Consider the following 26,827-nt stretch of genomic DNA (forward strand, 5'->3'; position numbering starts at 1 on the left):
ACCCCTTAGATTCCTATTAAATCTTTTCCCCTTCACCTTGAACTATGTCCTCTGGTCCTCGATTCCCCTACTCTGGGCAAGAGACTCTGTACCTCTACCCGATCTATTCCTCTCATGATTTTGAACACATCTATAAGATCACCCCTCATCCTCCTGTGCTCCAAGGAATAGAGATCCAACTTACTCAACCTCTCCCCATAGCTCACACCCTCTAGTCCTGGCAACATCCTCTTAAACCTGTACATCTTTGGAGTGTGGGATGAAACCAAAGATGTTGGAGAAAACCCAAGCAGGTCACAAGGAGAACGTACAAACTCTGTACAGACAAGCACCCGTAGTCAGGCTTGAACCCGGGCCTCTGTCTATGTGAAGCAGTAACTCTACACCAGGCCACCGTGCTGCCCTATCTTGCGTCTATTTTGTGAAGACCTTGAACGTTAGAATTAGTGTATTTTTAATGATCTACTTGCAATTACAGGAAGAGTTGCGGGGAGGGGGGGGGGGGGGGGGGGGGGGGGAGAGAATGGCAAAGAAGAAACTTCCAGTAAGCTTGCTCAATGTAACATGGCCTCAATGTTGCATTGTGCTTTGTGTAGCCATTTAAAAATAGGTCACTCCAGCATGGTCTCCCATTCAATACAATAACTAATATGATTGTAATCCCAACTTCACATTTCCCATCACACTCTGTAACTTTTCACTGATTTGTGAAGTTCGGTGGTCATAATGTAGATATTGATTTGCCTAACTGTGTTTCAAGCATTCCTTTCTCTTCCGGACTTCAGTGCAATGTCAGTGTCCTTGTGAAGTTGATCAGACTGAACACTGAATATAGAAATACCAGCTCTTGTTCATTGCTAGTTCAGAGCACCGCCAGGCTTTGCATTATCAACTCTGAGCCAGATACAATGCAATGCTGAATGAGTTGCACCTGAATGAGAGATCTCATGCAACTCGGGTAGACCAGCTGGACGCCACAAAGGGCAAGGAAATTAGTGTTGTTCTCAATCATTTCATGGTATCGTATCTGTCTCAACCGCCAACCCTGGGTAGGGGAATCGAAGATGTGTTTGTGAGTGGGGAAAAGTATTAGATGAACCTGAAAGACAACTTTCTTCACTGGGGCTGGTGGGTATATGGAATGAGCTACCAGAGGAGGTAATTGAGACGGTGGTATAACAGCATTTAAAAGGTACTTTGGACAGGTATATGAATATGAATGGTTTAGAGGGGCAATGAATTTGTTTTCACTTGTGGACTTTCTCAGTTTCCTCCATGTGTTGCTCATCCTATGTGTACGTTCCCTTCATTTCTCACAAAACTCTTTTGTGCGGTGTGTTCATAATTGATGTTGTTGAACAAAATGAATGAGAACAAAGAGAAACAAAATATTGAGTGCAGGATAATAATAGATCAATCTGATCTTCTCCTTGCCGTGTCCCACTGGAGCCTTCCATCAGAATTATATATCACCAATTCATGCAGTTACCTGGGATAGTCTCTAACCTGTTCATTTACAACATATGCATCTACTACACACATCCTGTACAGACTGAAGTCCCACAAACCTTATTTTAAATCGGAAATATCTTTTTCAAATATAGTTTTATATATAATTCACTTTATCAAATCTCTGCTTACTAGTCAACTATTATAATTCTACATGAGGGAATCCGTTTAAAAATGGATTATTCAGTTGATATTCAGCAAATATACAATTGGTGAGATGTTTTGTGTTATCTCTTATCCCCTGAGTGTGTTTGAATTCAATAACTTTTCATTGTGTTTTCTGAAAGACTTCATTCGAGCAGAATCTCGACCACTAATCCAGTGTTTTTGACTCATAGTCATATAGTGCCACAGTGTGGAAACAGGCCCTTTGGCCCAACCTGCCTGCACCGGCCAACCTGTCTCAGCTGCACTAGTCCCACCTTCCCGCAATTCGCCCTCCAAACCTGTCCTATCCATGTACCCAGTCCTAGCCTCAACTACCTCCTCTGGCAGCTTGTTCCATATTGTATGAAAAAGTTAACCCTCAGATTCCAATTTTCCCCTTTACCGTAAACCTATATCCTCTTTATATATAACACAGCTTAGATATGATATTGCAATGTAGTGTCGTATTATTTCTGAATTACTGCATGCTTCAGTTGTTTTCTTTGGGGTAATGGATGAATATTCACTCGTAACTAAGTTTAGAAAATCCAAGAAAGAATTCTTGCATTTTATGCCATTATTTTCAATCTTTTGGAATGGACTGGTAATACTCATAGTGCCCCTTCCATTCCTTATTCAGTAGTTAGTGTATAAATGAAACCTGTGATCACCCCTTCCTAATCTATATAATTTTAAAACTGTGTGTGTGTGTGTGTGTGTGTGTGTGTGTGTGTGTGTGCGTGCGTGCGTGCGTGCGTGCGTGCGTGCGTGCGTGCGTGTGTGTGTGTGTGTGTGTGCGCGTGTGCGTGTGTGTGTGTGTGTGTGTGTGGGTGTATGTCATTTTGCCTTTGAAACGTATCTCCTCGAAAACCAGACGCAAAAATGCGGTGATTTTTACAATTTCGGTAGGGATTTCAGAAATCCACTCCTCTCTAAATTCGGTCAATTATAATATCAAGGGGGTAGTTAGTGTGTGTGGTGTGTGTGGGGGGTGATTAGTGTGTGTGATGCCGCATGCCGCCCCGCCCCTGCCCCCCCTCCCACATACGCGCGTTGTGGGAACAGACCCAACGGGTCTGCACTTGGTCTAGTTGCTTCTCAAATTCTCTCCATCGAGTTGTTACAACTGAGTGTGAAAACAAGAACTTTTGAACAAACCTACACAGATTTGGCATTTGTTTATTAGTGTCACGTGTACTGAGGTAGGGTGAAAAACTGTAGTTTGCATCGATCCAATTAAATCAGATCCTGCTCACTCCAGTTCTCTGCTGGCCAAGGTAGCAGGCCAAGTCAAGCTTTACACAAGTACCACAGCACAAAGAGAAAAATGCCAGAGTGCAGAATATAGTTTTGCAGTATTGTAAAGAGATGGAGGAACATTGACAGAGGAAAAAGTTCAGCGTCTGCATGAAGGTTGTTTGGAAGATCGGGACTACCCTCTAGTTTATGGGAGAACTGTTCAGTAGACTGATAATGGGGAAGTGGCTGTTCCTGAGTCTGATGGTATATGCTTTCAAAGTTTTGTATCATCTGCTTGATGGGAGAAGGGAGAAGAAGGATTGACCAGAGTGAAAAGGTATTGATTATGTTGGCTGCTTTCTGGAGGCAACGTGAAGTATAGATGGAGTTGACGGTGGGGAGTCTGGTGTGTGTGATGGACTGGGCTACAACCACAACTCCGCATATTCCGAATTGTAAAATTATAATTACAGATGCTACACATCAGGTTAAACGCCTTGAAATCATCATCATCCTCTTCTTCCCTTGGCGATTTAATAGGCCAAAGCATTGAAAATCCTACTTGGCTTGGATGTAGATCTGACAAGACTTTCTACCTCTAGGTGTTTGCTGGTCCACATAGCTGGCTGGGGAACCGTGACCACCAGGTTCAAGAACAGCTGCATCCCAGCAACCATCAGCTCTTGAGCATGACATTACACTAACCTCAGCAACTGTGATCTCCTATGGACTGTGTCGTTAGCTGCACTACAGATTTAATTTTTTGCACTTTAATGGTCACCTCGTATTACACTTGTTAATTTATTGTATTTTTGAATGTTATATATGATCTATTTGTTATTGCATTTACAGTCCTGCTAAGCTACAGCAAGTAAGAATTGCATTATTCCATTGTCGGACCCGTATAACAATTAAACACACTTGACACCCTCCCTTCTCCTCAGCTCTTCTTTGAAGACCATAAACTCTCCCCTCCCCATTCTGAAGAGTTTCTGAGGAAACATTGACTAGTTTCTCTATCCACAGATGTTGTTTGACTGGCACACATTTTTCTTACACACATTTTCTGTTTTGGTTTATGAAAATGTTTGGCTTTGAATCTTGCGGTGTTATGATTTTGGAGTTGCAGATAAAGATAGAAAGACCATTTTTCTTCCGTTGTTATGCCAAAATAACATTGAGCATGCTTTCTTGGTGTAAGGAAAAAATCACACCAATGTTTCTTTGTCAACTGGAGCTCACTTCAGGTGAAGATTTGAAGAGTGCAGAGAGCTGGTGATTGCGAAAAGACTCAATAAAATATAATTTTAAATAGGAGTCCAATTCATGGATGATACAGGGTCATTTTCCAGGATAGTTTCAAAAGTCACCTTAACCCAATGGTCAAGACTTCAAAGGACCAAGAAGTAGAATTAAGGGAAATAAATAGTTAGAGGCATAATGATTGTTCTGTGATGAAGAAGCTCACCATTTCATGCCAGATTGTTAACGATACGGTAGAAATTTATTTATCCCAGGAGGGAAATTAATTTGCCAACAGTCGTAAAAAAACACAAAATACATGAAACATGAAAATAGAGTGATGAGTGGTAAGGCTTTGGGGATGTGCAAAGATTGAGAAGGTGGGAGGGGAGGGGGAGGTCAGTCTACCCCACGACAGAAGGGGGAGGAGTTGTAAAGTTTGATAGCCAAAGGGAAGAAGAATCTCCTGTGTCGTTGTTGAAGAGCTGGCATTTTCTGGAGAAGTTAATCCTATACCATGGCAGGAGGTTTCTTTTCCATTGTGTTTCCTATCATGAAATATGCTGAAAACAAGATGGCCTATCATTGAGACCTTCAACATCATGTTAAATCTTCCGTAAATCATGTCACAGGACAGGCATTGTGGGCTGAAGGGCCTGTCCTGTGCTGTACTGTTCTATGTAATCTCTTCTGATGGATTTAGCTCTGTCTTAATTCATCTCTGATAATGTTAAAGCACATGACTCACAGCAGACAATTGGATACATGACTGATGCATGGAAGGATGACGAATAATTTATATTTATAGTCTTTTGGGACACATCTCCATTTTTAGACCATTAGGCCCACAAGGTCTACAATCATGTACAGCCACTCAACTATTCAGTAAATGCCAACTGCAGTGGAGCCTATTTCTTGCCTGGTTTTGTAGGTTACATAGCAAACCAAGAGAGATAGTTGTGTTGGTTTCTGCATCTTCAGCATCTGATAGTTCTCAATGACTGCAGATCAAATCTTGTTTTACATTTTATTTCTGTTGATAGTCTGTTAATCTGAGCACAGCTAAGTCACTAGCTAAATATTTATTTTTTTGCCATTTATTTTAGTTAATTATTATAACTTTTATATGGCTCTTGCAATAGTTTAATTTCAAACCACTGAGGCATGTGTGAGAATACATTTTGATTTACTTTTCTGATTAAAGTTTAATTTATTAACATATTCTGAATTACAGCAGATTGACTCATAGTTTAAATTCTGTCGTGCCTTTACATATCTTGGTGTTCCATTACATTTTTGTTTCAACTCCCACCAGAGCTAATTATTAGACCAAGTGAGTAATTTCAGCACTTAATGCAAATATTCATATGCAAGAACCAGTAGATGAGAAAACCAGGAAACCCATTTTTTCAAAACTGTTAGAATAGGAAAAGTCGAAAGCTGAAATCCGTGATGAGGTTGGTAGAAATCTGTAAGCAAGTTGCAATTTAAACTTAGGCTAAAAATGATAAGTGCTTAGTAGTTGCAACTAAATTATTGTCAAAAAATGACACCCTGCCAGTAAGTGGTCTACATTCTGAGATCTGTGGTCAAATGATGGCATTTGCGACTGATCTAGGGTGAACCTGCTGACAAAGATTTAATGATGTCTGCACCATGGCGTTGCCCTTTAAGCATCAGTTACGGCCCTGTCCTTGGCACGCAAATTACGCAACCTTGTCGTCGCGTTGAAGCACACGGGCATCGTGTGGCAATGCGGGGCCGGTCCCACTGAGAAGCGCGGAGGGGTATGGAGTTTTGCCCGGTATCGCGCGGCACTCTGCAATTTTGTACCGAAGGAAATCTTCGCGCGCCACCGGCCTGTCGCAGAACTGACGGCCAAAGTGCCAAGACCCTGGCACGATGCACGTCTCACCTCCAACAGCAGCAGAAGCAGGCAAACGATCACCGAACTCGGCCTGGGGCTCATGGCCGTTGCGGTCCGGATCCGCCCCCACTTTTACACGCAGAGCGGGGCCAAGAAAATTGAAGATAGACACAAAATGCTGGAGTAACTCAGCGGGACTGACAGCATCCCTGGAGAGAAGGAATGGGTGACGTTTCGGGTCAAGACCCTTCTTTCAGACTGAAGAAGAGTCTCGCCCCGAAACATCCATCCATTCCTTCTCTCCAGAGATGCTGCCGGTCACACTGAGGTACTCCTGCATTTTGCGTCCATCTTCAAATGACATCACGCGCTGCAGACGGCTGTGGGGACGCATGAAGACACGCACGACTCTCACGGGACCGTCACGCCTCAACGCGACGACGGGGTCGCGTAATTAGCGTGTCAAGGACATGTAAGTGGGACAGGGGCTTTACTGTCACTTAGTTTTAAAGAGACCTTTTGCCTTCAGCACCAGTGAGTTCATCAAGTCAGCTGAAGAAAACAATCTCTGAAGAATTCTACTAGATAGATCAAGTTAAACTCACACTTTTTAATTAATTTTGTAAACTGTATAAAATATATTACTTAATGTACTTAGTAATGTCTAATTAACTTTCAAAACTACACAACAAAAATCAAAGCTGATAAAAGATAGAAATTGAAATTTCTAGAAAAAACTTATTTGAATGTAAAATATTATATTTGACCGTTCTCGCAAGTTAAAATACCATGGAATGACGGTCCAGATATAGTTATTTTCTCAGGACCAGAGAGGTGGACAAGTAGTAATGGTCATGACACTGCAATTTATAAATCAATTTTACCATAGCTAAACAATCATAACAATTTGGAGATGTTTTAATAGCAAGAATAGTTTGTAAATACCTCGTGTTAATTCATTGATTTCCGAAACTAACTATGGGGCAGACTGAAAATGAATGGACCATTTGAAGGAATAGTGATTTATTGATTCTGGTGTCTGCCGTTCCGCTGTTAATTGTACATTAGTACTATGAGTGGGCATGACTTCCTCTCTTTCATTGTGAACTCCGACTTACCATTAGCCTATGGTTAGCTTACCTTTTAAGGGAAAGTCACATTCTTTTGCAAAATAACCCATCTGTTCACACACCTACCCAAGTTCAACATAGCACATCCACAAGGAAAACAATACTTTCAGTGCCATTGCTGAAGGAGTACTGATAACTTGCGGATGATGAACAAATATGGCTCTACTTCCTCTTTCATGGAGCTGCCAAGATTTGCATGGAATTATTCAAGGAAATGCTGGATAGTTCTCCCTCTTCCATAGTGTCCACAATTTATTCCTCCAAGCGAGATACCACATGCAAACTGCTAGTTTAAATGACACATTGTTTGGTCTGAGCCCAGAGTCTATTACTTACAGCAATTTGGATTCTAAAATGATGATCATTTTAAGCATAATTAGAATTGAGCAGAGCACCAGAATAAATTATAAATTTCAATGGGTATAATAGTTTGTGTCCGACATATAGACTAGTAATGGAGTGTGCCCTGAGTTATTGAGACATCTCAACCTTGAAGTGACATTGATTAATTCTCATTATTTATGCTGCCATTTCAACCACTCAATGTGTTACAGCCTTGTTACTGACTATGTCATACTGAATATCCAAAATCTCAGATCTAAATTAACGGCCACTAGTTTGGAGCAGTCTACAGGCCATAAACATTTGAATTCAATGATGAATTCAGATTCAGATTCCGATTCAGAAAACTTCATTGTCTGTCGTAACAGAAAATCTTCTTTGACGTGGCTCAACATACAGACAGGACAATGTACTGATAAGCAGTCATACAACACAGATTTCTGCAAGCACACACAGTGTGTATCGATCTTAAAAGCGAATATAAAGATTAAAAATTGTAAAAATAGACAAAAGTTGTGGATACGTGTAAAGTGACAATGCGTCAGGGTTAATTTGTCCATTGTTCATTTTTTAGATTCAGATTCAGATTCAGATTCAATTTTAATTGTCATTGTCAGTGTACAGTACAGAGACAACGAAATGTATTTAGCATCTCCCTTGAAGAGCGACATAGCAAACGATTTGAATAAATAATAATAAGTGTCCGGGGGGGGGGGGGGGGGTGGTAGATAGATATGCCATTTATTGTCACTATACATGTACAGTGAAACTGAAAGCTGCTCGTACTCAGTGCATACATACAATTTAGCACAAAAAACAAGAGACAGAAAAACAAAAAACAGAAGGGAGAAGGGGGGGGGAATAGGTGCACAAATTCTGCGGCGCTACATTCATATATACATATATACAGATGGAAGTCCGTGTTGGGCGGTGTAGTCAGTGCATGTGTGAATTTGAATTTATAGTAGATATAATTCTCGGAAAGCAACTATTCCTGAGTCTGTTTGTCCTGGATTTGATGCACCTATAGCGCCTTCCAGAGGGCAGCAGGTCGAACAGTCCAAACGCAGGATGGGAGCTGTCTTTGGTGATCTTCTTTGCCCTGCTAAGGCAGCGGGAGGTGTAGATGTCCATCAGGGAGGGGAGAGGGCAGCCAATGATCCTCTGCGCTGTCCTGGTTACCCTCTGAAGCCTCTCCCTGTCTGCCATGGTGCAGCTGCCATACCATGCTGTAATGCATGGTGATTGGCAGTCACCGAGGTACGTTGTTGAGTAGAGTGACAGCCGCCGGAAAGAAGCTGTTCCTCGACCTGCTGGTTCGGCAACGGAGAGACCTGTAGCGCCTCCCGGATGGTAAGAGGGTAAACAGTCCATGGTTGGGGTGAGAGCAGTCCTTGGCGATGCTGAGCGCCCTCCGCAGACAGCGCTTGCTTTGGACAGACTCAATGGAGGGGAGTGAGGAACCGGTGATGCGTTGGGCAATTTTCACCACCCTCTGCAATGCCTTCCGGTCGGAGACAGAGCAGTTGCCATACCATACTGTGATGCAGTTGGTAAGGATGCTCTCGATGGTGCAGCGGTAGAAGTTCACCAGGATCTGAGGAAGCTGTTTAAGCTGTTTATGGCAATGGGTGTGAATGAGTTTTTGTGGATGTTTTTCTTGGATAGGGGGACTTTATATCGGCGGCCTGATGGCAGAAGTTGGAAAGACTTGTGCAGGGGGTGGGTGGGATCCTGTGTAGTGAGATTGGCTTTCCTTTTAACTGCCTGGGTGTGGAGTACTGATAATTGATTTTGAGTTTGGCCAGTTATTTTGCTTGCCTGATTGATGATCCGGGAAAGCTTTGATTTGTCTTTGACAGAGGTGAGGGTGAACCAGAATGTGATGTTAAAGGTGAGTACAGATTCTATAAGTGATTTATAGACAGCTGTTAAAATGTCCTGTCTGACATCAAAGCTCCTGAGTTTCCTCAGCAGGAACAGGCGTTGCTGTGCCTTCTTGTACACAGAGTCTGTGTGCTGGGAGAAGGACAGGCGGGTGTCAATCTCTGTGCCCAGGTATCTAAAGGCCTCTACCTGCTCAACTGTCTGCCCATTCAGCCTCAGAGGTTCAAAGAGAGGTTGGGGGGAAGATGTTCGCCTCCCCCCACAACACAGCTCCTTGGTCTTGGAGATGTTAATGAGGACTGTTTCATGAACCACAGTTAAATCAATGCCACATGAGAATAATATGCATTGCACAGCCACATTTACAGTAGGTTAGAACACACACAGGTGGCTCCTAAATGTCTACCAGCATAATGTGTCTCCTATCCTGCACTTGATAACTAGAACATTGAAAAGTACAGCACAGGAATTGAGTTGTGAATTTATGGAATTCCCTGCCACGGAGGGCAGCAGAGGCCAAGTCACTGGATGGATTTAAGAGAGTTAGATAGAGCTCTAGGGGCTAGTGGAGTCAAGGGATATGGGGAGAAGGCAGGCACGGGTTATTGATAGGGGACGATCAACCATGATCACAATGAATGGCGGTGCTGGCTCAAAGGGCTGAATGGCCTCCTCCTGCACCTATTTTCTATGTTTCTAGGAATAGATCCTTCGGTCCACAATGTTCCTGCTGAATATGATGATTATCTTCTCAGATATATAAGATAGATAAGGGTCTCGACCCGAAACATTCATCCATTCCTTCGCTCCATTGATGCTGCCTCACCCGCTGAGTTTCTCCAGCATTTTTGTCTACCTTCCTCAGATATATATACCTTTTACCCTTAGCATCCTCTCTAGTAACTTGTCTACTATTCTATAGTTCCATGGGATTTCCTTGCAGCCTTTAAGCAGAAGCGAAACATTTGCCACTCCAGTCTTCCGGCACCCTGCCCATGTCTAATGGTGATTCATATCACGGCTAGGGCCCCTGCAATTTCTTCTCTATTGCAGAATCTCTTTTTTTGTTGTTGCACGTTCCATATTGTAAAGGATCTGAGCTGCCAGTTTTGCAAGCCATCTTCTACACCACCTGAACATTTGTTGATATACATTGACTCAAGATCTCTCTTCCAGAAATGGTTAGCATTAAAAGAGGTTCAATGGTGTGAGCGATGCCCCTGAATGTGAGGACTTTGTTCCACGGAGCAGTGCAAAAGAACAAAGGCGTGGGTTGGGTTTCATGTGTCAGCTCGAGGGGTTCCCATTAGTTGTGCTGTTGTGGGTCTCAAAGTCAGAGTGAAGGCTTTCTCCAGTCTGAAATGCTTTCAGACTGTGGGGGGCTGTTGTACAACAATGGAAATCTTGGAAGCTATAGGACTTATTGTATGGGCACCCCAAGACCATCATGGACCCTTGAATATATGATATTATTAATGCAACATTGCAGGCAGTGGCGCAGCAGGAGAGTTGCTGCCTTACAGTGCCAGAGACCCGGGTTTGATCCTGACTATGGGTGCTTGTCAATACACAGTTTGCACGTTCTCCCCGTGACCTGCGTGGGTTTTCTCCAAGATCTTCAGTTTCGGCCCACACACCAAAGACGTACACATTTGTAGGTTAATTGGCTTGGTATAAATGTGAATCTTCCCGAGTGTGCGTAGGATAGTGTTAATGTACAGGGATCGCTGGGCGGAGTCGAAGGGCCCATTGCAGTACTGTATCATTAAACTAAACTTGTCATTTACTTGAGAATGCCTTTGGTCAGAGGGTGGTGAATCTGTGGAATTAATTGCAACAGACAATTGAGGCACAGGTTGACAGATTCGTGATTAGTAAGGGTGTCAGTGGTTATGGGTAGAAGGCAGGAGAATTGGATTGAGAGGAAAGGATAGATCAACCATGTAGACTTGATGGGCCAACTGGCCTAATTCTGCTCCAATTACATGAACTTTCTAATTCTGCATGTCACTGTACGTTACGTCAATATCCATGGTCCATGGAATGTGGCAGATGTTATGAAGAATCCAAATTAATAATTACTGACATAACGAAGCATGCTGTCAGTCCCCAGTTTTTATTAGCAATTTATTTTTCAGAGAAATTAGATTGCATCGCACAAGCAAATGTAGCATAGCTCAATCTAATTTCTACAGGCCATTGCAGCCCTGCTTAAAGTATATATAATTAGGACAATGTTGTGTAACCAGTACTAATAACTCCAGCTGCTTTCCCTTTGGTTTTGAAAGAACTTTCAGGTTTCTGAGACATTACAATTACAGGAGTGTTTATTGATGGTCAGCTTTGTATGCGACCTGCATTTTAAATGATCCAAGGAAATCTGCAGTATTCACCACTTTGTATAACCTCCATCATTACTGGGTGATCAAGTTGCAGATTCAGGCTGATACAACCCATCAATAGCAACAGGCCACCGCACTCTGTAGCAGTTTACGAGAGTGTTCGGCAAGATACCGAATTTGCTCGATCTTGAAAGGAAGTAGAGAAGTTAATGGGGATTCTTTACAGTTAAGTAAGTAAGTAAGTAAGTTTATTGGCCAAGTATTCACATACAAGGAATTTGCCTTGGTGCTCCGCCCACAAGTAACAACATGACATAGTGACAGGTACGAATGACTCAGAAAACACTAAACATTAATAATAATAAAACGTTAATGATAAAACACCATTGATCAAGCATGTGAACCAACAAAATACCAGATCAAAGGGAGGCTACAGGTTTTTGGTTGTTGAGTAGAGCAACTACTCGTGGATAAAAACTGTTTTTATGTCTGGCTGTGGCAGCTTTGACAATCCGGAGTCGCCTTCCAGAGGGAAGTGATTCAAAGAGTTTGTGGCCAGGGTGAGAGGGGTCAGAGATGATCTTGGCCGCTCGCTTCCTGGCCCTTGGAGGGAAGGTTGCATTATTGTGCTGGGCCCAAGTTCGATGTTCAGACCCATTCAGTGTATGCACACCCAGGAACTTAAAATTGTTGACTTTTTTCACCACCAACCCATTGATGAAGGATTCGTGGATCCTCAGTCTACATCTTCTAAAGTCAACAGTCAGCTCCTTGGTCAAAGTTGTTGTTCTGAACCATTCTATCAGAAGATCAAACTCCTTCCCATAATCTGATTTTTCATTACCTGTAATTCACGAAAAAGACAGTGGTGTCATTAGCAAATTTAAAGATGGAGTTACAATTGTGTCTGGAGACAGGACGGCACGGTGGTGCAGCGGTAGAGTTGCTGCCCTACAGCGCCAGAGACCAATCCTGACTGCAGATGCAGGTTTGTAGGGATTGGTTTGTATGTTGTCCCGGGTGTGAAGGAATCTGCTAGTGCTGGGTGGTTCCTACTACGGCGTGGACAGGGACGAAAGACCAGGTTTGTACGCTGTAATTAAACTTCTGTACATTGCCACCTTTACAGTGTAAAGAGGGTAATGAGCACAGCCTTGAGGTGCTCTGTGTTGACAGAAGGATAGAGGGTTGGGTGTTTATGCGTGCTATTTTCGTGATATTTATTTTAGTTGTTTATCTTTTAATATTTTATCTTGTATGTATCGTTAGCTTTTAGAAATGTTTGAATGGTGCACTGACTGGCTGGCATTTTTAAAATTTCGTTGTACATGGTTCATGTTACAATGACAATAAAGAAACTATTCTATTCTTGACGTTACCGAGGAGTAGCTGTTGTTGATAATTCATACTGTTGATGAAGAAGTCGGGGATCCAACGGGACCCCAGTTCCCTGAGCTTGGTAACAAGTTCGGAAGGGATGTTGGCATTGAACGTGGAGCTGTAATTGATGAACAACAGCATAACTTGTGTGTTCGTATTGTCCAGAGTAGAGAGTCAGTGTAATCTAGAGTGGAGAGTCAGTACTGCCACCGGAAGTGGTGGCGCTGCTCTGCGGCTCGCCTGCAGTCCGTTTGTCTTTTCTTTTTTGTTTTCTTTTTGTCCCATTTGTAACAGTTTATTTCAGTTTATTTAGTTGTGTATGTGGGGGGGGGGGAGAAACTTGTTTTAGTCTCTGCCTTCGGGGGGGGGATGCGACCTTTTCTTGTCTGTCGTATCCCCTGTCTCCGTCTCCGTCTGTGCTGAGGCCTAATGGCGGTGCTGGCGGCCTCCAACTGGGACCGCCCTCGAGGCTCCGGAGGCAGAGCCTGGACTTACCAATGCGAGGCTGGCTGACGTCGGGGCTGTGGTGGTGCTTCGGAGCCTCAGAGTCTCGGTCGCGGGGCCCAGTGGACGACATCGTCGGGAGCTCGCAGGTCCCAGGTTGGTGACCTGTTTTTCCGGAGCTCCCGCAACAACAGCTTCATCTGCTGGACTGGAGGGTGGCAGCTTTGTCCGCCCCGGGCCACGGAGTTTGAACCGGCCAGTTCGCGGAGCTCGGATTCAGCCACGGGACTTACTTTCCATCACCCGGGAACAGTCACAACATCGAAAGCCTGGATCGCCTCAACGCAGAGGGAGAACAAGGAGGGAAGACAATGACTTTGGGACTTTTGCCTTCCATCACAGTGAGGAGGTGCCTGGTAGACTCACAGTGGTGGATGTTAGATCTGTGTTTATTGTGTGTTTTGTTATTTTTATTCTATGTTATGATTGAGTCCAGACTGAAAAGTCTGAATGACAATAAAGGATACTTGATACTCATTCATGGCGGTAGGCAAATTGTGTTGGATCCAGGTTCTTGCTAGATTGATATGCGTCATCACTAACCTGGAAAGTACCTCCTCACCATGGACATTAGTACCACCAATCAGGTCATTGAGGCACATAGAAAGCTAGGTCTCAGATACGTTGTAGAAAGCATTTCATCACAGGGAACAGCTCCAGCCAAGACTGCAAGAAATCGCAGAGAATTGTGGACGCAGCCCAGACCATCACACAAAACAACCTCCCTTCCATTGACTCCATTTATACCTCACGCTGCCTCGACAAGGCCAGCAGCATAATCAAGGACGAGTCACACCCTCCCTCTTCTCCCCTCTCCCATCGGGTAAAAGATATAGAAGTGTGAAAACGCACATCCCCAGATTCAGGGTGGACAAAAATGCTGGAGAAACTCAGCGAGTGAGGCAGCATCTATGGAGCGAAGGAAATAGGTGATGTTTCAGGTCGAGACCCTTCTTCAGACCCGAAACGTCGCCTATTTCCTTCGCTCCATAGATGCTGCCGCACTCACTGACTTTCTCCAGCATTTTTATCTACCTTCGATTTTCCAGCATCTGCAGTTCTTTCTTAAACCCCCAGATTCAGGAGCAGTTTCTTCCCAGCTGTTATCGGGCAACTGAACTATCCTACCACAATTAGAGAACAGTCCTGAACTACTATCTACCTAAATGGAGACCGTCGGACTATCATTAATTGGACGTTACGTTACTTTATCTTGCACTAAACGTTATTCATGTTATTCCCTTTATCATGTATCTGTACACTGGATGGCTCGATGGTAATCATGTATTGTCTTTCCACTGATTGGTTTGCATGCAAAACTTTTCTCTGTACCTCGATACACCTGACGATAAACCAAAATAAATTGTACAACCATAGGTTCCTTTAATTTGGAATGCTTGGTCTGAAATGTTGACAATACTAGTTTCACCACCACAGTTCAGGAGGGAATTAGAAATCGGCATGAAAAATAAAATGTAGGATATTGGGAAAAGAGCCATGGACCAATTGGATAGTCTGTCAAAGACTTAGAATGAGTATGAAGGGCCTCATGTGTTGAATGTTCCATGAATCTATCATCTAAAGTTGTGGATTTTTTTAAATAGCTTTAGAAGGCATCAGTCTTTCATTTCTAATTATGGACTATTTCCTGGTTGGGTAATCGTTCCGTGCTACACTGTAGTGTTGGTGTAGATCACTCATGGAGGTCACTGGTGGAACATGAACCCGTGACTTTCTGACGGAGATGAGAGGGATACTGCTGAGTCGAGACTGACATCTTGTATGTCATGTATTACATGGTTTGTTGATGAGTGCAGCAAAAATAATTGGTTGAATGATTTATTATGTGAGCTCGTGCGGATTCAGAAATAGAAGAAAAACTGGTGTGATTACGCAACGGGTTAGTTGGTGCCTGTGGTGAGAGAAAGAGTTGATATTTCAATTGGAGCATCATTCATCATTGATCAGACCTGGGAAGATGTGCGGGTGGAAGGAGCTTTGCATTACAGAGAAAGCAGGAGGGAGAAGAGGACAAATGCGATGGTCGATCATCAGTTGTGGGGCAGGGGAGGCTGAATGACAAACTCAGTTGTAGAGGTCGTGACTTGTGGAGTCAGAGTTTGGATTCTCAACTGGCAACATATCCCTCACATTGCACTTACTGCCAAACTCAAGCCAAAGTCAACAGATGGAACCCTGCCTGGCAGGCATTGATCTGCAAAGAATCATCGACACAACCAGCTAGAATGGCATCTACAAGATGCGATGAGGCAGTGACACCTGTCCCTTCAAACTTCACTATGCCTCTCCTCATGGTGATTGTAGCAGAGGTTAGATCGACCTTCCTGAGGGTGAACCCACGAAAGCAACTGGCACCATCATCCCAGTGCTGAACAAAAGCAAGACCTCATGCCTAAAGAACGACCATCCAGTGGCCTTGATGTCCGCCATCATTTCATATTTGTGAGAGGCTAGTTAAGGAATGCATTAAACCCAGTCAACCCAGCAGCCTTGACCCACTCCAGTTTGCCTACCACCACACCAGGTCCATAGACAATGACATCGCCCTAACTCTACACTCACCCTTTGAACACCTGGATAAGAGAAATACCTACGTCAGACTCCTATTCATAGACTAATACCATTGCACCATCCAAGCTCATCACCAAACCCGCGGAAATTGGTGTCAGCACTCATCTCTGCAACTGGGCCCTCGACTTCCTGACCAACAGACCCCAATCAGTGAAGATCGGGGACAAATCATCCTCCACGATAATCCTCAACACTGGTGCTCCACAAGGATGCGTTCTCAGCTTCCTTCTTTACCCCTTGTACACCCACGACTGTGCAGCCATGTAGAAATCAAATTCATTTTTTAAATTCACAGATGACACCGCCATTGTAGGCTGGATATCAAATAAATAATGAGATGGAGTTTTGGAAGGAGATCGAGAATCTTGTGTCCTGGGGTCGAGCCAACAACCTTTCTCTCAATGTCAGCAAGTCAAAGGAGATAGTGATCACCTTCAGGAAGGGAAGCGGTCCACATGCCCCAGTTTGCATTGACGGTACCAAACTAGAGATGGTTGAAAACTTCCAATTCATAGGATCCAATAACACCAACAACTTCTCCTGGACCACCTACACTGAAGCATCGACCAAGAAAGCACACCAACGCCTCTACTTCCTTAGGAGACTTAGGAAGATTGGCATGTCCCCTGCAACTCTCACCAACTTCTACAGATGCACCATAGAAAGCATTTTTATCAGGATGCACCGCAGCTTGGTTTGGGAACAGCTGCATCCAAGGCAGCAAGAAATTGCAGCAAATTGTGGACGTAGCCCAGACCATCACACAAACCAACCTCCCTTCTATTGACTCCATTTATATCTCATGCTGCCTCGACAAGGTCAGCAGTATAATCAAGGATGAATCACACCCTGGCCACTCCCTCTTCTCCCCTCTCAGTGTGAAAACGTACACCTTCAGATTCAGGGACAGTTTCTTCCCAGCAGTTATCAGGCAACTGAATCATCTTACCACAACCAGCGAGCAGTGCTGAACCACTATATACCTCTTTGACCCTCGGTCTATCCTTGATCGGACTTTGCTGGCGTTACCTTGCACTAAACATTATTCCTTATCTGGTGAGACCACATCTGGAGTATTGTGTACAGTTTTGGTCTCCTAATTTGAGGAAGGACATCCTTGTGATTGAGGCAGTGCAGCATAGGTTCATGAGATTGATCCCTGGGATGGCGGGACTGTAATATGAGGAAAGATTGAAAAGACTAGGCTTGTGTTCACTGGAGTTTAGAAGGATGAGGGGGATTCTTATAGAAACATATAAAATTATGAAAGGACTGGACAAGCTAGATGCAGGGGAAATGTTCCCAACGTTGGGTGAGTCCAGAACCAGGGGCCACAGTCTTAGAATAAAGGGGAGGTCATTTAAGACTGAGGTGAGAAAAAACTTTTTCACCCAGAGAGTTGTGAATTTGTGGAATTCTCTGCCACAGAGGGCAGTGGAGGCCAAGTCACGGGATGGATTTAAGAGAGAGTTAGATAGAGCTCTAGGGGCTAGTGGAGTCAAGGGATATGGGGAGAAGGCAGGCATGGGTTATTGATAGGGGACGATTGCCATGATCTCAATAAATGGCGGTGCTGGCTCGAAGAGCCTAATGGCTTCCTCCTGCACCTGTTTTCTATGTTTCTATGTATATATATACTGTAAATGGTTCGATTGTAATCATGTATTGTCTATCTGCTGACTGGATAGCATGCAACAAAATATTTTTATTGTACCTCAGTACACGTGACAATAAACTAAACTGACTGATAACTCTGTATAGGAAGGAACTGTAGATGCTGGGTTTAAACCAAAGATAGACACAAAATGCTGGAGTAACTCCGTGGGACAAGCAGCATCTCTGGATGGAAGGAATGGGTGACGTTTTAGGTCCAGACTGAAGAAGGGTCTCGACTGGAAACGCATCCATTCCTTCTATCCAGAGGTGCTGCCCATCCCGCTGAGTTACTCCAGCATTTTGTGTCTATCTTTAACTGATAAAACTGACTGAAATAGGACGGGCGTGACGTGTTGGGCTAAAGGACCCGTTTCCCTGCCGCATGATACTATGACTAAGATTCTGTTGGACAATTTGGCTAAACATATCAACAGGTCTCCCTATGCAATCCACTCTCGGACAAGTGACCCTGAGCACCCAATATGAGAAGGAAAGATCATCTAAATTCAACATCAATGCTGGTGGGATGTAAAACTGTGCCTTCGTGCTTACAGGCTTGACATCTCCATTTTTCTTAATTATGTTTTCAAAATGATCAATTTGGCAAACAAATTCAATCATGGTTAGATGACAGAGTTGTTCAGCATCAGATGATTTCATAGCAACAGAGCCTCTCGTGCAGCATCCAGGATCTGCTGGCCAAGAGCTGCGTATCAACGCTCTGTAAATGATTTGATGGATTGCAGGTCACGATGGTCTTGGTGTCTGACCATGCACCAACTGGCCATAGCAATCCATTTTAAAGCAGTTCTCATGGTGTGGTTTGACATTTCTCCCAACATCACCTCAGGATTGAGGCTTTTTGAACACCATGAACCACTCTGACACAACTCTTATCAACTCACTTGGATAGCATGATGGTAAAATGAACAAAGCCCATCACAATTGTAGGACTGGAATACATGTCCACCACCGATTTTCTAGCAACTGGTGGGCCTCGTCCCCCAAAAATGTGGGGGCGTAGGTCAGGTGAGGTGGCAGATCTTGACAAATGTTTCCCCTGAGGCCGGGGCTCTAGAGCCAGCATATGAAGTTTCATAGCCGACTTCCGTGGCCAATCAGTGGGTTGAATTTGCTGCCTGCACCCGGGGCTCTGGAACTCTGACCCTGTCAAGACGGCAGATCCGTTCCTATAGCCGACTTCCACGGGAGACTTTGCGGGCCAGTATATCGGTCCCTCAAGGCAATGACCTCGGTTGGTCTAACCAAGAGTGCCATAAAATCGGTGGTGGTCCTATTGCATGACGCAGAGGTGTGTGACCCTGGTTCCATTCTTTATGGCTCGAATGGTTGGGTTTAGTTCTTCATGCAGAAAATTAAATGGAATGATTTCTGCATAGGCTTTATTCGAACAATCCCTGCTACTTCTTGGGCCCAATGAATCATCATTAATTGTGACCAAATGTAAAGCGATCTTAAGTCTATGCAAGCTGTACTTCACAGTGAAGGCACATGGGCAAGAGTGCTTATAAAAATATTACTTGCTGAAAAATGTGCCCAATGGCCAACTTAAGAATAGTCCACAACAAGGGGAAGCCAAAGTGATGACCTTGCATTTCACTGACAGCTGGGATAATGCAGTCTGGAGCAATGAGGTCAAGGCTGGTGAGTGAGAGACACCAGAGAGCCTGGCCTGTAGATATAGATATAGATATAGATAGATATGCCATTTATTGTCACTATACATGTACAGTGAAACTGAAAGCTGCTCGTACTCAGTGCATACATACAATTTAGCACAAAAAACAAGAAACAGAAAAAACAAAAAACAGAAGGGAGATGGGGGGGGGAATAGGTGCACAAATTCTGCGGCGCTACATACATATATACATATATACAGATGGAAGTCCGTGTTGGGCGGTGTAGTCAGTGCATGTGTGAATTTGAATTTATAGTAGTTATAATTCTCGGAAAGCAACTATTCCTGAGTATGTTTGTCCTGGAATTGATGCACCTATAGCGCCTTCCAGAGGGCAGCAGGTCGAACAGTCCAAACGCAGGATGGGAGCTGTCTTTGATGATCTTCTTTGCCCTGCTAAGGCAGCGGGAGGTGTAGATGTCCATCAGGGAGGGGAGAGGGCAGCCAATGATCCTCTGCGCTGTCCTGGTTACTCTCTGAAGCCTCTCCCTGTCTGCCATGGTGCAGCTGCCATACCATGCTGTAATGCAGTATGTCAGCAGGCTCTCGATGGACGAGCGGTAGAAGGTCAGCAGCAGGTTAGAGTCCAGGTTGTGATTCCTGAGGACCCTCAGGAAGTGCAGCCGCTGCTGAGCCTTCTTGATGACCGCTGTCGTGTTGTCCGTCCAGGAGATATCAGCAGCGATATGGACGCCGAGAAACCGGAAGATGTTGACCCTCTCCACACGCTCGCCGTTGATGTGTAGGGGGGCTAAGTCGGTGCTGTGCCTCCTGAAGTCGACAATGAGCTGTACTTCCCAGCTGTACTTCCCAGACAAACAGCTGTACTTCCCAGCTAGAGTGCTGTAGCCAGCACTCTAGCTGGGAAGTACAGAATATTCAGTCTCCATTGAGGAGAGGACTTTCAGTCACTTTGAGGAGATTCACTGCTCACTCTTTTGACCTCTCTTTCACTCCACTGCTTCATTTCGTCTGCCAACGGGTTGGTGGCATGTCATCCATTAAAGACTGTCTGTTAGTGGAATCTCGAATACAATACATGTTGCCTTATTTACATCCCCCACTCCTCCCCAACCAGCATTTATGTTTTTAATCTTAACATGAGTACATTGTCACTAAATTATTCTGCATTCCACTGTGGCAAAGAAGATTGGATTTCACACTTTGTATCTAAATGCCTTGAGAAAAAATATGTATATTTCAACTAGACAGAAATTCACGACCGATTCAAGTTTCATGGGGTGATCCTTTAACTGCCGTGTGTTTGTTTTATTCCTGGAAGGAGGAGTTGGGCTAAATAAAGAAAATGAACACACAAAAACAATCACTGCATTAAAAGAAGTCAATTATCTCCTCACCAGGACACAAAGTGTTGGAGCAACTCAGCAGGTCAGGCAGCATTTCTGGAGAACATGGATAGGTGACTTTTCAGGTCATGACCCTCCTTCATTGTTTAACCATGGAGAAAAATATATAAAGTATGTCATACAGATAAGCGGCCAGCACCTTCATGTGCAGCATACTGAAGCCTACTGAAGGTACACCAGCTGCACAGCGGCTCAGAGGAAAGCGCTCCAGAGGGCCATTGACAACGCCCAGAGGATTGTCGGCTGCCCTCTCCTTACCTTGGAGGACTTACACAGTTCCCGCTGCACCAAAAAAACCCAGAATATCATAAAGAACATTTCCCACCCCGGACACTCCCTGTTTGAACTGTTGCCGTCAGGCAGACGGTACAGATCTACAAGGACAAGGACGAACAGACTAAAAAACAGTTTTTACCCCACTGCTATAAAAGCACTAAATGTAGCCGCCAAGGAACGCAGGGGCGATATATACTAAGGGACTGTGGTACACTGTGGAATCGACAGAAGGATGGAGGGTTGGGTGTTTATGCATGCTATTTTCATGATATTTATTTTAGTTGTTTATCTTTTAATATTTTATCTTGTATGTATCGCTTTTAGAAATGTTTGAATGGTGCACTGACTGGCTGACATTTTTAAATTTCGTTGTACATGGTTCATGTTACAATGACAATAAAGAAACTATTCTATATTCTAAGTAATTACAGAGAGAAGCAATTTAGAAATTAAATCTAAAATCTGTATACCTGGTATTGGCTGTTAATAGTCTTGAGTGACAATTCTGTTTCACCTTGAATACGCAGAGAGGAGGGCTCAATTTAATATTTTCACCCAATGATTATTAATCCCTCTTCCACTCCTGCCCTCCCCAAAATAAAAATTCAGTTTACCACTGCCATAAGTAGTCTGAAAACAAAATAACAAATGTGCAAAACAGCAAAAATGAATGTTACTGAGTCAATGCATGCAGTCTGTGTTTTTGATTGGAAAGGTTAGGCTATTGTGGGGGAAGTTTAGTGTACAACATTGACTGTTTCAATGCTGGTTGAAAGGCAGTAATAACTTCGATTGCCGTTTTTAGTTTAGTTTAGTTTAGAGATACAGCACGGAAACAGGCCCTTCGGCCCACCGAGTCCGCACCGACTGGCGATCCCCGCACATTAACACTATCCCACACACGCTAGGGACAATTTAATTTTTTTTAAATACCAAGCCAATTAACCTACAAACTTGTACGTCTTTGGAGTGCGGCTAAAAAAACGAAGATCTCATGGAAAACCCATGCAGAGATAATTTGAAATATTTAGAACATATTTTTGCAGCGAGAAAAGTCAGGTTATTTGAAAGCACGGGATATGTTACAGTTAAAATAGATGGCAGATAAAATGGTCAATTGAAAACATGTGTGACATTTGGTATGAACAATATTCATAACGGTTTCATGTAACTTTTTTTAACATACGGCATATGGACATTATAGATGAGGCTCTCACTAGGGTCACCTCGATATCCCGCAACTCCGCTCTTACTCCCCCTTCCCCCATTCGTAACAAGGACAGAGTCCCCCTTGTCCTCACCTTCCACCCCATCAGCCGTCGCATACAGCATATAATCCTCCAACATTTTCGCCACCTCCAACGGGATCCCACTACTGGCCACATCTTCCCATCCCCATTCCTTTCTGCTTTCAGCAGAGACCGTTCCCTCTGAAACTTCCTGGTCAACTTGTCCCTTCCCACCCAAACCACCCCCTCCCCAGGTACCTTCCCCTGGAACCACAGGAGATGTAATACCTCCCCCCTCGACTCCATCCAAGGACCCAAACAGTCTTTCCAGGTGAGGCAGAGGTTCACTGGCACCTCCTCTAACCTCATCTATTGTATCCGCTGTTCCAAATGTCAACTTCTCTACATCGGTGAGACCAAGCGCAGGCTCGGCGATCGTTTCACTGAACACCTCCGCTCAGTCCGCATTAACCTACCTGATCTCCCGGTGGCTCAGCACTTCAACTCCCCTTCTCATTCCCGATCTGATCTTTCTGTCCTGGGTCTCCTCCATTGTCAGAGTGAGGCCCAGCGCAAATTGGAGGAACAGCACCTCATATTTTGCTTAGGTAGTTTACACCCCAGCGGTATGAACATTGACTTCTCTAACTTCAGATAGCCCTTGCTTTCTCGCTCCATCCCCTTCCCTTTCCCCTTCCCAGTTCTCCCACTAGTCTTACTGTCTCCGACTACATTCTATCTTTGTCCCACCCCCTCCCCTGACATCAGTCTGAAGAAGGGTCTCGACCCAAAACATCGCGCATTCCTAATAACCATATAATCATATAACAATTACAGCACGGAAACAGGCCATCTCGGCCCTTCTAGTCTGTGCCGAACACTTACTCTCACCTAGTCTCATCTACCTGCACTCCAGGGATGCTGCCTCGCCCGCTGAGTTACTCCAGCTTTTTGTGTCTACCTTTTATTTAGGAACTTCATACTTTGATGCTATCTTTTGATCTTTTTCCAGATAAATGAAATTGTGGACTTGAAATGGTCTCCACAGGATGAAAAGTTAGAAGACCCGAGAGAACATCAAATCAAACAAAGGTACCATAATAAAGCAGTCGCAAGGTTTTAGTTTTGTTTTCTGGTCACCTGGTGACACAATAATCTCTGCAACATTTCCATTTGCTTTCTACTGATATACAGTGGCTTGCAAAAGTTTTCATACCCCTTGAACTTTTCCACATTTTGTCACGTTACAACCACAAACGTAAATGTATTTCATTGGGATTTTATGTGATAGACCAACACAAAGTGGTGCATAATTGTGAAGTGGAAGGAAAATTATACATGGTTTTCAATTTTTTTTACAAATAAAAAACTGAAAAGTGTGGCGTGCAAAAGTATTCAGCCCCCCTGAGTCAATACTTTGTAGAACCACCTTTCGCTGCAATTACAGCTGCAAGACTTTTGGGGTATGTCTCTACCAGCTTGGCACATCTAGAAACTGACATTCTTGCCCATTCTTCTTTGCAAAATAGCTCAAGCTTAGTCAGATTCGATGGAGGCAGGCAGACAAAACCGGGGCAAAAATCAAAAAGGGCCACTTTTCAATATAATTGTATAAGGGGTAAGAGTGTTGTAAAAACAAGCCTGAAGGCTTTGTGTCTCAATGCAAGGAGCATTCGTAATAAGGTGGATGAGTTGAATGTGCAGATAGCTATTAATGACTATGATATAGTTGGGATCACGGAGACATGGCTCCAGGGTGACCAAGGCTGGGAGCTGAACATCCAGGGATATTCAATATTCAGGAGGGATAGACAGAAAGGAAAAGGAGGTGGGGTAGCGTTACTGATTAGAGAGGGGATTAATGCAATGGAAAAGAAAGACATTAGTTTGGAGGATGTGGAATCGGTATGGGTAGAGCTGCAAAACACTAAGGGGCAGAAAACGCTGGTGGGTGTTGTGTACAGGCCACCTAACAGTAGTAGTGAAGTTGGAGATGGTATCAAACAGGAAATTAGAAATGCGTGCGACAAAAGCAAAACGGTTATAATGGGTGACTTCAATCTACATATAGATTGGGTGAATCAAATTGGCAGGGGTGCTGAGGAAGAGGATTTCTTGGAATGTATGCGGGATAGTTATCTAAATCAACATGTAGAGGAACCAACGAGAGAGCAGGCTATTTTAGACTGGGTATTGAGTAATGAGGAAGGGTTAGTTAGCAATCTTGTTGTACGTGCCCCCTTGGGCAAGAGTGACCATAATATGGTTGAGTTCTTCATTAGGATGGAGAGTGACATTATTAATTCAGAAACAATGGTTCTGAACTTAAAGAAAGGTAACTTTGAGGGTATGAGACGTGAATTGGCCAAGATTGACTGGCAATTAATTCTAAAAGGGTTGACGGTGGATATGCAATGGAAGACATTTAAAGACTGCATGGATGAACTACAAAAATTGTTCATCCCAGTTTGGCAAAAGAATAAATCAGGGAAGGTAGTACATCCATGGATAACAAGGGAAATCAGGGATAGTATCAAAGCGAAGGATGATGCGTACAAATTAGCCAGAAAAAGCAGCATACCGGAGGACTGCGCGAAATTCAAAGACCAGCAGAGGAGGACAAAGGGCTTAATTAGGAAATGAAAAATAGATTATGAAAGAAAACTGGCAGGGAACATAAAAACTGACTGCAAAAGTTTTTATAGATATGTGAAAAGAAAGAGATAAGTTAAAACAAATGTAGGTCCCTTGCAGTCAGAAACAGGTGAGTTGATCATGGGGAACAAGGATATGGCGGACCAATTGAATAACTACTTTGGTTCCGTCTTCACTAAGGAAGACATAAATAATTTGCCGGAAATAGCAGGGGACCGCGGGTCAAAGGAGTTGGAGGAATTGAGTGAAATCCAGGTTAGCCGGGAAGTGGTGTTGGGTAAATTGAATGGATTAAAGGCCGATAAATCCCCAGGGCCAGATAGGCTGCATCCCAGAGTACTTAAGGAAGTAGCTCCAGAAATAGTGGATGCATTAGTAATAATCTTTCAAAACTCTTTAGATTCTGGAATAGTTCCTGAAGATTGGCGGGTAGCAAATGTAACCCCACTTTTTAAGAAGGGAGGGAGAGAGAAAATGGGGAATTACAGACCAGTTAGTCTAACATCGGTAGTGGGGAAACTGCTAGAGTCAGTTATTAAAGATGGGATAGCAGCACATTTGGAAAGTGGTGAAATCATTGGACAAAGTCAGCATGGATTTACGAAAGGTAAATCATGTCTGACGAATCTTATAGAATTTTTCGAGGATGTAACTAATAGCGTGGATAGGGGAGAACCAGTGGATGTGGTGTATCTGGACTTCCAGAAGGCTTTCGACAAGGTCCCACATAAAAGATTAGTATACAAACTTAAAGCACATGGCATTGGGAGTTCAGTATTGATGTGGATAGAGAACTGGCTGGCAAACAGGAAGCAAAGAGTAGGAGTAAACGGGTCCTTTTCACAATGGCAGGCAGTGACTAGTGGGGTACCCCAAGGCTCAGTACTGGGACCCCAGCTATTTACAATATATATTAATGATCTGGATGAGGGAATTGAAGGCAATATCTCCAAGTTTGCGGATGACACTAAGCTGGGGGGCAGTGTTAGCTGTGAGGAGGATGCTAGGAGACTGCAGGGTGACTTGGATAGGCTGGGTGAGTGGGCAAATGTTTGGCAGATGCAGTATAATGTGGATAAATGTGAGGTTATCCATTTTGGTGGTAAAAACAGGAAAGCAGACTATTATCTAAATGGTGGCTGATTGGGAAAGGGGGAGATGCAGCGAGACCTGGGTGTCATGGTACACCAGTCATTGAAGGTAGGCATGCAGGTGCAGCAGGCAGTAAAGAAAGCGAATGGTATGTTAGCTTTCATTGCAAAAGGATTTGAGTATAGGAGCAGAGAGGTTCTACTGCAGTTGTACAGGGTCTTGGTGAGACCACACCTGGAGTATTGCGTACAGTTTTGGTCTCCAAATCTGAGGAAGGACATTATTGCCATAGAGGGAGTGCAGAGACGGTTCACCAGACTGATTCCTGGGATGTCAGGACTGTCTTATGAAGAAAGACTGGATAGACTTGGTTTATACTCGCTAGAATTTAGGAGATTGAGAGGGGATCTTATAGAAACTTACAAAATTCTTAAGGGGTTGGACAGGCTAGATGCAGGAAGATTGTTCCCGATGTTAGGGAAGTCCAGGACAAGGGGTCACAGCTTAAGGATAAAGGGGAAATCCTTTAAAACCGAGATGAGAAGAACTTTTTTCACACAGAGAGTGGTGAATCTCTGGAACTCTCTGCCACAGAGGGTAGTTGAGGCCAGTTCATTGGCTATATTTAAGAGGGAGTTAGATGTGGCCCTTGTGGCTAAGGGGATCAGGGGG

General features: G+C 43.8%; 1 protein-coding gene across 1 annotated transcript in view; it reads left to right on the forward strand.

Annotated features, from left to right (window-relative positions):
• The window catches only part of LOC129706504 (catenin delta-2-like), a 1,547,539-nt gene that overhangs the window by 217,637 nt on the left and 1,303,075 nt on the right, over positions 1–26,827 (forward strand). The window contains exon 2 of the mRNA XM_055650854.1: positions 23,421–23,500. The gene's annotated coding sequence lies outside the window, so the exon portion shown is untranslated. The remainder of the gene's footprint in view (positions 1–23,420; positions 23,501–26,827) is intronic.

This window comes from Leucoraja erinacea, chromosome 2 (genome assembly GCF_028641065.1).
Source record: "Leucoraja erinacea ecotype New England chromosome 2, Leri_hhj_1, whole genome shotgun sequence".
Lineage (NCBI taxonomy): Eukaryota > Metazoa > Chordata > Chondrichthyes > Rajiformes > Rajidae > Leucoraja > Leucoraja erinaceus.